The 12,500-nt window shown below is 44.2% G+C and overlaps 28 non-coding genes and 1 pseudogene across 28 annotated transcripts; all 29 read left to right on the top strand.

Moving 5' to 3' along the window:
* The first annotated feature begins 228 nt into the window (after positions 1-228).
* On the top strand, positions 229-347 carry LOC121176083. Its single transcript, XR_005892886.1, has one exon. It is a non-coding gene; the product is annotated as a 5S ribosomal RNA (ribosomal RNA).
* Positions 348-631: 284 nt separating this feature from the next.
* On the top strand, positions 632-750 carry LOC121176926. The gene has a single exon (XR_005893110.1). It is a non-coding gene; the product is annotated as a 5S ribosomal RNA (ribosomal RNA).
* Positions 751-1,024: 274 nt separating this feature from the next.
* Positions 1,025-1,143, top strand: LOC121176089. Its single transcript, XR_005892888.1, has one exon. It is a non-coding gene; the product is annotated as a 5S ribosomal RNA (ribosomal RNA).
* Positions 1,144-1,427: 284 nt separating this feature from the next.
* LOC121176932 lies at positions 1,428-1,546 on the top strand. The gene has a single exon (XR_005893113.1). It is a non-coding gene; the product is annotated as a 5S ribosomal RNA (ribosomal RNA).
* Positions 1,547-1,820: 274 nt separating this feature from the next.
* Positions 1,821-1,939, top strand: LOC121178503. The gene has a single exon (XR_005893728.1). It is a non-coding gene; the product is annotated as a 5S ribosomal RNA (ribosomal RNA).
* Positions 1,940-2,214: 275 nt separating this feature from the next.
* Positions 2,215-2,333, top strand: LOC121201315. Its single transcript, XR_005896634.1, has one exon. It is a non-coding gene; the product is annotated as a 5S ribosomal RNA (ribosomal RNA).
* Positions 2,334-2,608: 275 nt separating this feature from the next.
* LOC121176667 lies at positions 2,609-2,727 on the top strand. Its single transcript, XR_005893036.1, has one exon. It is a non-coding gene; the product is annotated as a 5S ribosomal RNA (ribosomal RNA).
* A 695-nt stretch (positions 2,728-3,422) lies between these two features.
* Positions 3,423-3,541, top strand: LOC121201318. Its single transcript, XR_005896635.1, has one exon. It is a non-coding gene; the product is annotated as a 5S ribosomal RNA (ribosomal RNA).
* A 275-nt stretch (positions 3,542-3,816) lies between these two features.
* On the top strand, positions 3,817-3,937 carry LOC121177212 (annotated as a pseudogene).
* Positions 3,938-4,211: 274 nt separating this feature from the next.
* Positions 4,212-4,330, top strand: LOC121201323. Its single transcript, XR_005896636.1, has one exon. It is a non-coding gene; the product is annotated as a 5S ribosomal RNA (ribosomal RNA).
* A 275-nt stretch (positions 4,331-4,605) lies between these two features.
* Positions 4,606-4,724, top strand: LOC121178436. Its single transcript, XR_005893664.1, has one exon. It is a non-coding gene; the product is annotated as a 5S ribosomal RNA (ribosomal RNA).
* Positions 4,725-5,008: 284 nt separating this feature from the next.
* LOC121177574 lies at positions 5,009-5,127 on the top strand. Its single transcript, XR_005893296.1, has one exon. It is a non-coding gene; the product is annotated as a 5S ribosomal RNA (ribosomal RNA).
* Positions 5,128-5,402: 275 nt separating this feature from the next.
* LOC121201330 lies at positions 5,403-5,521 on the top strand. Its single transcript, XR_005896637.1, has one exon. It is a non-coding gene; the product is annotated as a 5S ribosomal RNA (ribosomal RNA).
* A 275-nt stretch (positions 5,522-5,796) lies between these two features.
* Positions 5,797-5,915, top strand: LOC121201336. The gene has a single exon (XR_005896638.1). It is a non-coding gene; the product is annotated as a 5S ribosomal RNA (ribosomal RNA).
* A 275-nt stretch (positions 5,916-6,190) lies between these two features.
* LOC121176672 lies at positions 6,191-6,309 on the top strand. Its single transcript, XR_005893037.1, has one exon. It is a non-coding gene; the product is annotated as a 5S ribosomal RNA (ribosomal RNA).
* Positions 6,310-7,004: 695 nt separating this feature from the next.
* On the top strand, positions 7,005-7,123 carry LOC121201341. Its single transcript, XR_005896639.1, has one exon. It is a non-coding gene; the product is annotated as a 5S ribosomal RNA (ribosomal RNA).
* A 275-nt stretch (positions 7,124-7,398) lies between these two features.
* LOC121177039 lies at positions 7,399-7,519 on the top strand. The gene has a single exon (XR_005893154.1). It is a non-coding gene; the product is annotated as a 5S ribosomal RNA (ribosomal RNA).
* Positions 7,520-7,803: 284 nt separating this feature from the next.
* LOC121176938 lies at positions 7,804-7,922 on the top strand. Its single transcript, XR_005893127.1, has one exon. It is a non-coding gene; the product is annotated as a 5S ribosomal RNA (ribosomal RNA).
* Positions 7,923-8,196: 274 nt separating this feature from the next.
* On the top strand, positions 8,197-8,315 carry LOC121177585. The gene has a single exon (XR_005893297.1). It is a non-coding gene; the product is annotated as a 5S ribosomal RNA (ribosomal RNA).
* A 275-nt stretch (positions 8,316-8,590) lies between these two features.
* On the top strand, positions 8,591-8,709 carry LOC121201347. Its single transcript, XR_005896640.1, has one exon. It is a non-coding gene; the product is annotated as a 5S ribosomal RNA (ribosomal RNA).
* Positions 8,710-8,984: 275 nt separating this feature from the next.
* Positions 8,985-9,103, top strand: LOC121178545. The gene has a single exon (XR_005893769.1). It is a non-coding gene; the product is annotated as a 5S ribosomal RNA (ribosomal RNA).
* Positions 9,104-9,378: 275 nt separating this feature from the next.
* Positions 9,379-9,497, top strand: LOC121178383. The gene has a single exon (XR_005893613.1). It is a non-coding gene; the product is annotated as a 5S ribosomal RNA (ribosomal RNA).
* Positions 9,498-9,772: 275 nt separating this feature from the next.
* LOC121175711 lies at positions 9,773-9,891 on the top strand. Its single transcript, XR_005892769.1, has one exon. It is a non-coding gene; the product is annotated as a 5S ribosomal RNA (ribosomal RNA).
* Positions 9,892-10,175: 284 nt separating this feature from the next.
* Positions 10,176-10,294, top strand: LOC121177596. The gene has a single exon (XR_005893298.1). It is a non-coding gene; the product is annotated as a 5S ribosomal RNA (ribosomal RNA).
* Positions 10,295-10,569: 275 nt separating this feature from the next.
* LOC121178560 lies at positions 10,570-10,688 on the top strand. The gene has a single exon (XR_005893784.1). It is a non-coding gene; the product is annotated as a 5S ribosomal RNA (ribosomal RNA).
* Positions 10,689-10,972: 284 nt separating this feature from the next.
* On the top strand, positions 10,973-11,091 carry LOC121201350. Its single transcript, XR_005896641.1, has one exon. It is a non-coding gene; the product is annotated as a 5S ribosomal RNA (ribosomal RNA).
* Positions 11,092-11,366: 275 nt separating this feature from the next.
* On the top strand, positions 11,367-11,485 carry LOC121177607. The gene has a single exon (XR_005893299.1). It is a non-coding gene; the product is annotated as a 5S ribosomal RNA (ribosomal RNA).
* Positions 11,486-11,769: 284 nt separating this feature from the next.
* LOC121201355 lies at positions 11,770-11,888 on the top strand. The gene has a single exon (XR_005896642.1). It is a non-coding gene; the product is annotated as a 5S ribosomal RNA (ribosomal RNA).
* Positions 11,889-12,163: 275 nt separating this feature from the next.
* On the top strand, positions 12,164-12,282 carry LOC121177618. Its single transcript, XR_005893300.1, has one exon. It is a non-coding gene; the product is annotated as a 5S ribosomal RNA (ribosomal RNA).
* The last annotated feature ends 218 nt before the right edge of the window (positions 12,283-12,500 follow it).

Raw genomic sequence — 12,500 nt, forward strand, 5'->3', positions numbered from 1 at the left:
TGAGCCGGTGTTGGATAAAAATGGACTTGTAGGTAATCAAAGATAGTAAGAAACTTTATCAGATGATGAGTAGTCAGAAAATTCTTGTTAGGTGGAAAAGCTCATTTTTCGTGGCTTCTTGTGCTTGGATTTGTGGAGAAATCCAGATGATCAATGTCCCTATTCAACATTGGATTTCTTCGTGGCGTTTTAGCATGTATAAAGAGCCTGTTTATAGGGTTTGCTGTTGCTTACGGCCATACCACCCTGAGCACGCCCGATCTCGTCTGATTTTGGAAGCTAAGCAGGGTAGGGCCTGGTTAGTACTTGGATGGGAGACCGCCTGGGAATACCAGGTGCTGTAAGCCTTTTATCCCCATCTTTGAGAATGAAGCAAAACGCCATCCCTCGATCACTGTGTGTCTGAGCCGGTGTTGGATAAAAATGGACTTGTAGGTAATCAAAGATAGTAAGAAACTTTATCGGATGATGAGTAGTCAGAAAATTCTTGTTAGGTGGAAAAGCTCATTTTTCGTGGCTTCTTGTGCTTGGATTTGTGGAGAAATCCAGATGATCAATGTCCCTATTCAACATTGGATTTCTTCGTGGCGTTTTAGCATGTATAAAGAGCCTGTTTATAGGGTTTGCTGTTGCTTACGGCCATACCACCCTGAGCACGCCCGATCTCGTCTGATCTCGGAAGCTAAGCAGCGTAGGGCCTGGTTAGTACTTGGATGGGAGACCGCCTGGGAATACCAGGTGCTGTATCCTTTTATCCCCATCTTTGAGAAACACCATCCCTAGATCACTGTGTGTCTGAGCCGGTGTTGGATAAAAATGGACTTGTAGGTAATCAAAGATAGTAAGAAACTTTATCAGATGATGAGTAGTCAGAAAATTCTTGTTAGGTGGAAAAGCTCATTTTTCGTGGCTTCTTGTGCTTGGATTTGTGGAGAAATCCAGATGATCAATGTCCCTATTCAACATTGGATTTCTTCGTGGCGTTTTAGCATGTATAAAGAGCCTGTTTATAGGGTTTGCTGTTGCTTACGGCCATACCACCCTGAGCACGCCCGATCTCGTCTGATTTTGGAAGCTAAGCAGGGTAGGGCCTGGTTAGTACTTGGATGGGAGACCGCCTGGGAATACCAGGTGCTGTAAGCCTTTTATCCCCATCTTTGAGAATGAAGCAAAACGCCATCCCTCGATCACTGTGTGTCTGAGCCGGTGTTGGATAAAAATGGACTTGTAGGTAATCAAAGATAGTAAGAAACTTTATCGGATGATGAGTAGTCAGAAAATTCTTGTTAGGTGGAAAAGCTCATTTTTCGTGGCTTCTTGTGCTTGGATTTGTGGAGAAATCCAGATGATCAATGTCCCTATTCAACATTGGATTTCTTCGTGGCGTTTTAGCATGTATAAAGAGCCTGTTTATAGGGTTTGCTGTTGCTTACGGCCATACCACCCTGAGCACGCCCGATCTCGTCTGATCTCGGAAGCTAAGCAGCGTAGGGCCTGGTTAGTACTTGGATGGGAGACCGCCTGGGAATACCAGGTGCTGTATCCTTTTATCCCCATCTTTGAGAAACACCATCCCTAGATCACTGTGTGTCTGAGCCGGTGTTGGATAAAAATGGACTTGTAGGTAATCAAAGATAGTAAGAAACTTTATCGGATGATGAGTAGTCAGAAAATTCTTGTTAGGTGGAAAAGCTCATTTTTCGTGGCTTCTTGTGCTTGGATTTGTGGAGAAATCCAGATGATCAATGTCCCTATTCAACATTGGATTTCTTCGTGGCGTTTTAGCATGTATAAAGAGCCTGTTTATAGGGTTTGCTGTTGCTTACGGCCGTACCACCCTGAGCACGCCCGATCTCGTCTGATCTCGGAAGCTAAGCAGGGTAGGGCCTGGTTAGTACTTGGATGGGAGACCGCCTGGGAATACCAGGTGCTGTAAGCCTTTTATCCCCATCTTTGAGAAACACCATCCCTAGATCACTGTGTGTCTGAGCCGGTGTTGGATAAAAATGGACTTGTAGGTAATCAAAGATAGTAAGAAACTTTATCAGATGATGAGTAGTCAGAAAATTCTTGTTAGGTGGAAAAGCTCATTTTTCGTGGCTTCTTGTGCTTGGATTTGTGGAGAAATCCAGATGATCAATGTCCCTATTCAACATTGGATTTCTTCGTGGCGTTTTAGCATGTATAAAGAGCCTGTTTATAGGGTTTGCTGTTGCTTACGGCCATACCACCCTGAGCACGCCCGATCTCGTCTGATCTCGGAAACTAAGCAGGGTAGGGCCTGGTTAGTACTTGGATGGGAGACCGCCTGGGAATACCAGGTGCTGTAAGCCTTTTATCCCCATCTTTGAGAAACACCATCCCTAGATCACTGTGTGTCTGAGCCGGTGTTGGATAAAAATGGACTTGTAGGTAATCAAAGATAGTAAGAAACTTTATCAGATGATGAGTAGTCAGAAAATTCTTGTTAGGTGGAAAAGCTCATTTTTCGTGGCTTCTTGTGCTTGGATTTGTGGAGAAATCCAGATGATCAATGTCCCTATTCAACATTGGATTTGTTTGTGGCGTTTTAGCATGTATAAAGAGCCTGTTTATAGGGTTTGCTGTTGCTTACGGCCATACCACCCTGAGCACGCCCGATCTCGTCTGATCTCGGAAACTAAGCAGGGTAGGGCCTGGTTAGTACTTGGATGGGAGACCGCCTGGGAATACCAAGTGCTGTAAGCCTTTTATCCCCATCTTTGAGAAACACCATCCCTAGATCACTGTGTGTCTGAGCCGGTGTTGGATAAAAATGGACTTGTAGGTAATCAAAGATAGTAAGAAACTTTATCAGATGATGAGTAGTCAGAAAATTCTTGTTAGGTGGAAAAGCTCATTTTTCGTGGCTTCTTGTGCTTGGATTTGTGGAGAAATCCAGATGATCAATGTCCCTATTCAACATTGGATTTCTTCGTGGCATTTTAGCATGTATACTTGGATGGGAGACCGCCTGGGAATACCAGGTGCTGGAAGCCTTTTAGGCGTTAGGTGGAAAAGCTCATTTTTCGTGGCTTCTTGTGCTTGGATTTGTGGAGAAATCCAGATGATCAATGTCCCTATTCAACACTGGATTTGGATGGGAGACCGCTGTAAGCCTTTTATCCCCATCTTTGAGAATGAAGCAAAACGCCGTCCCTAGATCACTGTGTGTCTGAGCCGGTGTTGGATAAAAATGGACTTGTAGGTAATCAAAGATAGTAAGAAACTTTATCAGATGATGAGTAGTCAGAAAATTCTTGTTAGGTGGAAAAGCTCATTTTTCGTGGCTTCTTGTGCTTGGATTTGTGGAGAAATCCAGATGATCAATGTCCCTATTCAACATTGGATTTCTTCGTGGCGTTTTAGCATGTATAAAGAGCCTGTTTATAGGGTTTGCTGTTGCTTACGGCCATACCACCCTGAGCACGCCCGATCTCGTCTGATCTCGGAAACTAAGCAGGGTAGGGCCTGGTTAGTACTTGGATGGGAGACCGCCTGGGAATACCAGGTGCTGTAAGCCTTTTATCCCCATCTTTGAGAAACACCATCCCTAGATCACTGTGTGTCTGAGCCGGTGTTGGATAAAAATGGACTTGTAGGTAATCAAAGATAGTAAGAAACTTTATCAGATGATGAGTAGTCAGAAAATTCTTGTTAGGTGGAAAAGCTCATTTTTCGTGGCTTCTTGTGCTTGGATTTGTGGAGAAATCCAGATGATCAATGTCCCTATTCAACATTGGATTTGTTTGTGGCGTTTTAGCATGTATAAAGAGCCTGTTTATAGGGTTTGCTGTTGCTTACGGCCATACCACCCTGAGCACGCCCGATCTCGTCTAAATTCTTGGAAACTAAGCAGGGTAGGGCCTGGTTAGTACTTGGATGGGAGACCGCCTGGGAATACCAGGTGCTGTATCCTTTTATCCCCATCTTTGAGAAACACCATCCATAGATCACTGTGTGTCTGAGCCGGTGTTGGATAAAAATGGACTTGTAGGTAATCAAAGATAGTAAGAAACTTTATCAGATGATGAGTAGTCAGAAAATTCTTGTTAGGTGGAAAAGCTCATTTTTCGTGGCTTCTTGTGCTTGGATTTGTGGAGAAATCCAGATGATCAATGTCCCTATTCAACATTGGATTTCTTCGTGGCGTTTTAGCATGTATAAAGAGCCTGTTTATAGGGTTTGCTGTTGCTTACGGCCATACCACCCTGAGCACGCCCGATCTCGTCTGATCTCGGAAACTAAGCAGGGTAGGGCCTGGTTAGTACTTGGATGGGAGACCGCCTGGGAATACCAGGTGCTGTAAGCCTTTTATCCCCATCTTTGAGAAACACCATCCCTAGATCACTGTGTGTCTGAGCCGGTGTTGGATAAAAATGGACTTGTAGGTAATCAAAGATAGTAAGAAACTTTATCAGATGATGAGTAGTCAGAAAATTCTTGTTAGGTGGAAAAGCTCATTTTTCGTGGCTTCTTGTGCTTGGATTTGTGGAGAAGTCCAGATGATCAATGTCCCTATTCAACATTGGATTTCTTCGTGGCGTTTTAGCATGTATAAAGAGCCTGTTTATAGGGTTTGCTGTTGCTTACGGCCATACCACCCTGAGCACGCCCGATCTCGTCTGATCTCGGAAGCTAAGCAGGGTAGGGCCTGGTTAGTACTTGGATGGGAGACCGCCTGGGAATACCAGGTGCTGTAAGCATTTTATCCCCATCTTTGAGAATGAAGGAAAACGCCATCCCTAGATCACTGTGTGTCTGAGCCGGTGTTGGATAAAAATGGACTTGTAGGTAATCAAAGATAGTAAGAAACTTTATCAGATGATGAGTAGTCAGAAAATTCTTGTTAGGTGGAAAAGCTCATTTTTCGTGGCTTCTTGTGCTTGGATTTGTGGAGAAATCCAGATGATCAATGTCCCTATTCAACATTGGATTTCTTCGTGGCGTTTTAGCATGTATAAAGAGCCTGTTTATAGGGTTTGCTGTTGCTTACGGCCATACCACCCTGAGCACGCCCGATCTCGTCTGATCTCGGAAGCTAAGCAGGGTAGGGCCTGGTTAGTACTTGGATGGGAGACCGCCTGGGAATACCAGGTGCTGTAAGCCTTTTATCCCCATCTTTGAGAAACACCATCCCTAGATCACTGTGTGTCTGAGCCGGTGTTGGATAAAAATGGACTTGTAGGTAATCAAAGATAGTAAGAAACTTTATCAGATGATGAGTAGTCAGAAAATTCTTGTTAGGTGGAAAAGCTCATTTTTCGTGGCTTCTTGTGCTTGGATTTGTGGAGAAATCCAGATGATCAATGTCCCTATTCAACATTGGATTTCTTCGTGGCGTTTTAGCATGTATAAAGAGCCTGTTTATAGGGTTTGCTGTTGCTTACGGCCATACCACCCTGAGCACGCCCGATCTCGTCTGATCTCGGAAACTAAGCAGGGTAGGGCCTGGTTAGTACTTGGATGGGAGACCGCCTGGGAATACCAGGTGCTGTAAGCCTTTTATCCCCATCTTTGAGAAACACCATCCCTAGATCACTGTGTGTCTGAGCCGGTGTTGGATAAAAATGGACTTGTAGGTAATCAAAGATAGTAAGAAACTTTATCAGATGATGAGTAGTCAGAAAATTCTTGTTAGGTGGAAAAGCTCATTTTTCGTGGCTTCTTGTGCTTGGATTTGTGGAGAAATCCAGATGATCAATGTCCCTATTCAACATTGGATTTCTTCGTGGCGTTTTAGCATGTATAAAGAGCCTGTTTATAGGGTTTGCTGTTGCTTACGGCCATACCACCCTGAGCACGCCCGATCTCGTCTGATCTCGGAAACTAAGCAGGGTAGGGCCTGGTTAGTACTTGGATGGGAGACCGCCTGGGAATACCAGGTGCTGTAAGCCTTTTATCCCCATCTTTGAGAAACACCATCCCTAGATCACTGTGTGTCTGAGCCGGTGTTGGATAAAAATGGACTTGTAGGTAATCAAAGATAGTAAGAAACTTTATCAGATGATGAGTAGTCAGAAAATTCTTGTTAGGTGGAAAAGCTCATTTTTCGTGGCTTCTTGTGCTTGGATTTGTGGAGAAATCCAGATGATCAATGTCCCTATTCAACATTGGATTTCTTCGTGGCGTTTTAGCATGTATAAAGAGCCTGTTTATAGGGTTTGCTGTTGCTTACGGCCATACCACCCTGAGCACGCCCGATCTCGTCTGATCTCGGAAACTAAGCAGGGTAGGGCCTGGTTAGTACTTGGATGGGAGACCGCCTGGGAATACCAAGTGCTGTAAGCCTTTTATCCCCATCTTTGAGAAACACCATCCCTAGATCACTGTGTGTCTGAGCCGGTGTTGGATAAAAATGGACTTGTAGGTAATCAAAGATAGTAAGAAACTTTATCAGATGATGAGTAGTCAGAAAATTCTTGTTAGGTGGAAAAGCTCATTTTTCGTGGCTTCTTGTGCTTGGATTTGTGGAGAAATCCAGATGATCAATGTCCCTATTCAACATTGGATTTCTTCGTGGCATTTTAGCATGTATACTTGGATGGGAGACCGCCTGGGAATACCAGGTGCTGGAAGCCTTTTAGGCGTTAGGTGGAAAAGCTCATTTTTCGTGGCTTCTTGTGCTTGGATTTGTGGAGAAATCCAGATGATCAATGTCCCTATTCAACACTGGATTTGGATGGGAGACCGCTGTAAGCCTTTTATCCCCATCTTTGAGAATGAAGCAAAACGCCGTCCCTAGATCACTGTGTGTCTGAGCCGGTGTTGGATAAAAATGGACTTGTAGGTAATCAAAGATAGTAAGAAACTTTATCAGATGATGAGTAGTCAGAAAATTCTTGTTAGGTGGAAAAGCTCATTTTTCGTGGCTTCTTGTGCTTGGATTTGTGGAGAAATCCAGATGATCAATGTCCCTATTCAACATTGGATTTCTTCGTGGCGTTTTAGCATGTATAAAGAGCCTGTTTATAGGGTTTGCTGTTGCTTACGGCCATACCACCCTGAGCACGCCCGATCTCGTCTGATCTCGGAAACTAAGCAGGGTAGGGCCTGGTTAGTACTTGGATGGGAGACCGCCTGGGAATACCAGGTGCTGTAAGCCTTTTATCCCCATCTTTGAGAAACACCATCCCTAGATCACTGTGTGTCTGAGCCGGTGTTGGATAAAAATGGACTTGTAGGTAATCAAAGATAGTAAGAAACTTTATCAGATGATGAGTAGTCAGAAAATTCTTGTTAGGTGGAAAAGCTCATTTTTCGTGGCTTCTTGTGCTTGGATTTGTGGAGAAATCCAGATGATCAATGTCCCTATTCAACATTGGATTTGTTTGTGGCGTTTTAGCATGTATAAAGAGCCTGTTTATAGGGTTTGCTGTTGCTTACGGCCATACCACCCTGAGCACGCCCGATCTCGTCTAAATTCTCGGAAACTAAGCAGGGTAGGGCCTGGTTAGTACTTGGATGGGAGACCGCCTGGGAATACCAGGTGCTGTAAGCCTTTTATCCCCATCTTTGAGAATGAAGCAAAACGCCATCCCTCGATCACTGTGTGTCTGAGCCGGTGTTGGATAAAAATGGACTTGTAGGTAATCAAAGATAGTAAGAAACTTTATCGGATGATGAGTAGTCAGAAAATTCTTGTTAGGTGGAAAAGCTCATTTTTCGTGGCTTCTTGTGCTTGGATTTGTGGAGAAATCCAGATGATCAATGTCCCTATTCAACATTGGATTTCTTCGTGGCGTTTTAGCATGTATAAAGAGCCTGTTTATAGGGTTTGCTGTTGCTTACGGCCATACCACCCTGAGCACGCCCGATCTCGTCTGATCTCGGAAGCTAAGCAGCGTAGGGCCTGGTTAGTACTTGGATGGGAGACCGCCTGGGAATACCAGGTGCTGTATCCTTTTATCCCCATCTTTGAGAAACACCATCCCTAGATCACTGTGTGTCTGAGCCGGTGTTGGATAAAAATGGACTTGTAGGTAATCAAAGATAGTAAGAAACTTTATCAGATGATGAGTAGTCAGAAAATTCTTGTTAGGTGGAAAAGCTCATTTTTCGTGGCTTCTTGTGCTTGGATTTGTGGAGAAATCCAGATGATCAATGTCCCTATTCAACATTGGATTTCTTCGTGGCGTTTTAGCATGTATAAAGAGCCTGTTTATAGGGTTTGCTGTTGCTTACGGCCATACCACCCTGAGCACGCCCGATCTCGTCTGATCTCGGAAGCTAAGCAGGGTAGGGCCTGGTTAGTACTTGGATGGGAGACCGCCTGGGAATACCAGGTGCTGTAAGCCTTTTATCCCCATCTTTGAGAAACACCATCCCTAGATCACTGTGTGTCTGAGCCGGTGTTGGATAAAAATGGACTTGTAGGTAATCAAAGATAGTAAGAAACTTTATCAGATGATGAGTAGTCAGAAAATTCTTGTTAGGTGGAAAAGCTCATTTTTCGTGGCTTCTTGTGCTTGGATTTGTGGAGAAATCCAGATGATCAATGTCCCTATTCAACATTGGATTTCTTCGTGGCGTTTTAGCATGTATAAAGAGCCTGTTTATAGGGTTTGCTGTTGCTTACGGCCATACCACCCTGAGCACGCCCGATCTCGTCTGATCTCGGAAACTAAGCAGGGTAGGGCCTGGTTAGTACTTGGATGGGAGACCGCCTGGGAATACCAGGTGCTGTAAGCCTTTTATCCCCATCTTTGAGAAACACCATCCCTAGATCACTGTGTGTCTGAGCCGGTGTTGGATAAAAATGGACTTGTAGGTAATCAAAGATAGTAAGAAACTTTATCAGATGATGAGTAGTCAGAAAATTCTTTTTAGGTGGAAAAGCTCATTTTTCGTGGCTTCTTGTGCTTGGATTTGTGGAGAAATCCAGATGATCAATGTCCCTATTCAACATTGGATTTCTTCGTGGCGTTTTAGCATGTATAAAGAGCCTGTTTATAGGGTTTGCTGTTGCTTACGGCCATACCACCCTGAGCACGCGCGATCTCGTCTGATCTCGGAAGCTAAGCAGGGTAGGGCCTGGTTAGTACTTGGATGGGAGACCGCCTGGGAATACCAGGTGCTGTAAGCCTTTTATCCCCATCTTTGAGAAACACCATCCCTAGATCACTGTGTGTCTGAGCCGGTGTTGGATAAAAATGGACTTGTAGGTAATCAAAGATAGTAAGAAACTTTATCAGATGATGAGTAGTCAGAAAATTCTTGTTAGGTGGAAAAGCTCATTTTTCGTGGCTTCTTGTGCTTGGATTTGTGGAGAAATCCAGATGATCAATGTCCCTATTCAACATTGGATTTCTTCGTGGCGTTTTAGCATGTATAAAGAGCCTGTTTATAGGGTTTGCTGTTGCTTACAGCCATACCACCCTGAGCACGCCCGATCTCGTCTGATCTCGGAAGCTAAGCAGGGTAGGGCCTGGTTAGTACTTGGATGGGAGACCGCCTGGGAATACCAGGTGCTGTAAGCCTTTTATCCCCATCTTTGAGAAACACCATCCCTAGATCACTGTGTGTCTGAGCCGGTGTTGGATAAAAATGGACTTGTAGGTAATCAAAGATAGTAAGAAACTTTATCAGATGATGAGTAGTCAGAAAATTCTTGTTAGGTGGAAAAGCTCATTTTTCGTGGCTTCTTGTGCTTGGATTTGTGGAGAAGTCCAGATGATCAATGTCCCTATTCAACATTGGATTTGTTTGTGGCGTTTTAGCATGTATAAAGAGCCTGTTTATAGGGTTTGCTGTTGCTTACGGCCATACCACCCTGAGCACGCCCGATCTAGTCTGATCTCGGAAGCTAAGCAGGGTAGGGCCTGGTTAGTACTTGGATGGGAGACCGCCTGGGAATACCAGGTGCTGTAAGCCTTTTATCCCCATCTTTGAGAATGAAGCAAAACGCCATCCCTAGATCACTGTGTGTCTGAGCCGGTGTTGGATAAAAATGGACTTGTAGGTAATCAAAGATAGTAAGAAACTTTATCAGATGATGAGTAGTCAGAAAATTCTTGTTAGGTGGAAAAGCTCATTTTTCGTGGCTTCTTGTGCTTGGATTTGTGGAGAAATCCAGATGATCAATGTCCCTATTCAACATTGGATTTCTTCGTGGCGTTTTAGCATGTATAAAGAGCCTGTTTATAGGGTTTGCTGTTGCTTACGGCCATACCACCCTGAGCACGCCCGATCTCGTCTGATCTCGGAAGCTAAGCAGGGTAGGGCCTGGTTAGTACTTGGATGGGAGACCGCCTGGGAATACCAGGTGCTGTAAGCCTTTTATCCCCATCTTTGAGAAACACCATCCCTAGATCACTGTGTGTCTGAGCCGGTGTTGGATAAAAATGGACTTGTAGGTAATCAAAGATAGTAAGAAACTTTATCAGATGATGAGTAGTCAGAAAATTCTTGTTAGGTGGAAAAGCTCATTTTTCGTGGCTTCTTGTGCTTGGATTTGTGGAGAAGTCCAGATGATCAATGTCCCTATTCAACATTGGATTTCTTCGTGGCGTTTTAGCATGTATAAAGAGCCTGTTTATAGGGTTTGCTGTTGCTTACGGCCATACCACCCTGAGCACGCCCGATCTTGTCTGATCTCGGAAGCTAAGCAGGGTAGGGCCTGGTTAGTACTTGGATGGGAGACCGCCTGGGAATACCAGGTGCTGTAAGCCTTTTATCCCCATCTTTGAGAATGAAGCAAAACGCCATCCCTAGATCACTGTGTGTCTGAGCCGGTGTTGGATAAAAATGGACTTGTAGGTAATCAAAGATAGTAAGAAACTTTATCAGATGATGAGTAGTCAGAAAATTCTTGTTAGGTGGAAAAGCTCATTTTTCGTGGCTTCTTGTGCTTGGATTTGTGGAGAAATCCAGATGATCAATGTCCCTATTCAACATTGGATTTGTTTGTGGCGTTTTAGCATGTATAAAGAGCCTGTTTATAGGGTTTGCTGTTGCTTACGGCCATACCACCCTGAGCACGCCCGATCTCGTCTGATCTCGGAAACTAAGCAGGGTAGGGCCTGGTTAGTACTTGGATGGGAGACCGCCTGGGAATACCAGGTGCTGTAAGCCTTTTATCCCCATCTTTGAGAAACACCATCCCTAGATCACTGTGTGTCTGAGCCGGTGTTGGATAAAAATGGACTTGTAGGTAATCAAAGATAGTAAGAAACTTTATCAGATGATGAGTAGTCAGAAAATTCTTGTTAGGTGGAAAAGCTCATTTTTCGTGGCTTCTTGTGCTTGGATTTGTGGAGAAGTCCAGATGATCAATGTCCCTATTCAACATTGGATTTGTTTGTGGCGTTTTAGCATGTATAAAGAGCCTGTTTATAGGGTTTGCTGTTGCTTACGGCCATACCACCCTGAGCACGCCCGATCTCGTCTGATCTCGGAAGCTAAGCAGGGTAGGGCCTGGTTAGTACTTGGATGGGAGACCGCCTGGGAATACCAGGTGCTGTAAGCCTTTTATCCCCATCTTTGAGAATGAAGCAAAACGCCATCCCTAGATCACTGTGTGTCTGAGCCGGTGTTGGATAAAAATGGACTTGTAGGTAATCAAAGATAGTAAGAAACTTTATCAGATGATGAGTAGTCAGAAAATTCTTGTTAGGTGGAAAAGCTCATTTTTCGTGGCTTCTTGTGCTTGGATTTGTGGAGAAATCCAGATGATCAATGTCCCTATTCAACATTGGATTTCTTCGTGGCGTTTTAGCATGTATAAAGAGCCTGTTTATAGGGTTTGCTGTTGCTTACGGCCATACCACCCTGAGCACGCCCGATCTCGTCTGATCTCGGAAACTAAGCAGGGTAGGGCCTGGTTAGTACTTGGATGGGAGACCGCCTGGGAATACCAGGTGCTGTAAGCCTTTTATCCCCATCTTTGAGAAACACCATCCCTAGATCACTGTGTGTCTGAGCCGGTGTTGGATAAAAATGGACTTGTAGGTAATCAAAGATAGTAAGAAACTTTATCAGATGATGAGTAGTCAGAAAATTCTTGTTAGGTGGAAAAGCTCATTTTTCGTGGCTTCTTGTGCTTGGATTTGTGGAGAAGTCCAGATGATCAATGTCCCTATTCAACATTGGATTTGTTTGTGGCGTTTTAGCATGTATAAAGAGCCTGTTTATAGGGTTTGCTGTTGCTTACGGCCATACCACCCTGAGCACGCCCGATCTCGTCTGATCTCGGAAGCTAAGCAGGGTAGGGCCTGGTTAGTACTTGGATGGGAGACCGCCTGGGAATACCAGGTGCTGTAAGCCTTTTATCCCCATCTTTGAGAATGAAGCAAAACGCCATCCCTAGATCACTGTGTGTCTGAGCCGGTGTTGGATAAAAATGGACTTGTAGGTAATCAAAGATAGTAAGAAACTTTATCAGATGATGAGTAGTCAGAAAATTCTTGTTAGGTGGAAAAGCTCATTTTTCGTGGCTTCTTGTGCTTGGATTTGTGGAGAAATCCAGATGATCAATGTCCCTA

This window comes from Toxotes jaculatrix, chromosome 2 (assembly GCF_017976425.1).
Source record: "Toxotes jaculatrix isolate fToxJac2 chromosome 2, fToxJac2.pri, whole genome shotgun sequence".
NCBI lineage: Eukaryota > Metazoa > Chordata > Actinopteri > Toxotidae > Toxotes > Toxotes jaculatrix.